Here is a 1,981-nt window from a genome sequence, read left to right as displayed (position 1 = left end):
GCCCTTTTTTTTTTTTTTTTTTTTGAGGTAAGAGCCTTGCTCTGTTGCCCAGGCTGGAATACAGTGGCATGATTTTGGCTCACTGCAACCTCTGCCTCCTGGGTTCAAGCGATTCTCTTGCCTCAGCCTCCCAAGCAGCTGGGACTACAGGCGCATGCCACCACACCCGGCTAAATTTTGTATTTTTAGTATAGATGGGGCTTCACCATGTTGGCCAGGCTGGTCTTGAACTCTTTACCTCAAGTTGATCTGCTCTCCTCAGCCTCCCAAAGTGCTGAGATTGATTACAGGCATGAGCCACCGCGCCCAACCTCTTTTCTTTTAATTAGAAACAGGATCTCCAGGCTGGAATGCAGTGGCGTGATCATAGCTTACTGCAGCCTCTAATTCCTGAGCTCAAGTTATCCTCTCATTTCAGCCTCCTGAGTAGCTGAGACTACAGGCACTCACTACCATGCCCAGCTACATTTTTAAAATTTTCTGTAGAGCCAGGATCTCACTAAGTTGCCCAGCTCTTAAACTCCTGGGCCCAAGTGATCTGCCCACTTCAGTCTCCCAAAATGGTGGATTTACAGGCATGAGCCACTGCATTTGGGCACTAGTCAAATTTTTTAAAAAGCATAGACAAATCACCAAAGAAGATATAGGGAGAGCACATGAAAAGCTGTCTGACATTATAAGTCATTAAGGAAATGTAAATCAAAACCATAGGGAGGCCTGGCATGGTGGCTCATGCCTGTAATCCCAGCACTTTGGGAGGCTGAGGCGGGTGGATCACCCGAGGTCAGGAGTTCAGCCTGACCAACGTGGTGAAACCGCCATCTGTGCTAAAGATACAAAATTACCCCAGCGTGGTGGCAGGTGCCTGTAATACCAGCTACGCGGGAGGCTGAGGCAGAAGAATTGCTTGATCCCAGGAGGCAGGGGTTGAAGTGAGCCAAGATCATGCCATGGCACTCCAGCCTGGGCGACAGAGCAAGACTCCGTCTCAAAAAAAACGAAACCAAAAAAACAAAAAGCCCACAGGGTATCAGATGATATCCACTGTCAGTCAAGAGGCGGAGACACTGGAAGCCTTGGGTATTGCTGGTGGTACAGTTACTTTGGAAAACAGTCTAGCGGTTCCTCAAAATGTTAAACCATAGAATTATCATATGACTCAGCAATTCTAGTTGTGGGTGTATGCACAAGAGAAACGGAAACATACGTCCACACACAGAGATGTGCACCCGGGGGCAAGGCAAAAAGTAGAAACAACTCAAGCGTCCTTCGGTTGATGAATGGGTGAAGAGAATGTAATCCATCTATACAACAGAATGTGACTCAACCACAGAATGTCACAGGGATCAGCGTGGATGAGCCCCGAGGACGTCACGCTCAGCGTGAGAAGCCAGACACAAAAGGCCAAACAGGGTGGGATCCCATTTCTATGAAATGTCCAGGGCAGGCCCATCCACAGAGACAGGAGGGGATACGTGGTCGGGAGGAGGAGAAAATGCGGCAGTGATTGCTGATGGGAAAAGGGTTTCTTTTTAGGGGCATGAGATGGGATAGGGTTAGTTGTGCAATGCTAAGAACCAGTGATGTGTATGCTTTTTTTTTTTTGAGACGGAGTCTTGCTCTGTCACCCAGGCTGGAGTGCAGTGGCGCAATCTCTGCTCACTGCAAGCTCCGCCTCCCGGATTCACGCCATTCTCCTGCCTCAGCCTCCCGAGTAGCTGGGACTACAGGTGCCCGCCACCACGCCTGGCTAATTTTTTGTATTTTTAGTAGAGACGGGGTTTCACCGTGTTAGCCAGGATGGTCTCGATCTCCTGACCTCGTAATCCGCCCGCCTCGGCCTCCCAAAGTGCTGGGATTACAGGCGTGAGCCACTGTGCCCAGCCGATGTGTATGCTTTAAATGCATGAGTTGTATGGTATGAAAATTATATCTCAATAAAACTGTTAAAAAAAAAAAAGGCAGGGCGCGGTGGCTCACG

Source organism: Piliocolobus tephrosceles, unplaced genomic scaffold, assembly GCF_002776525.5.
Source record: "Piliocolobus tephrosceles isolate RC106 unplaced genomic scaffold, ASM277652v3 unscaffolded_29457, whole genome shotgun sequence".
NCBI lineage: Eukaryota > Metazoa > Chordata > Mammalia > Primates > Cercopithecidae > Piliocolobus > Piliocolobus tephrosceles.
The sequence above is the reverse complement of the archived record's forward strand: the minus strand, read 5'-3'. Positions refer to the sequence as shown.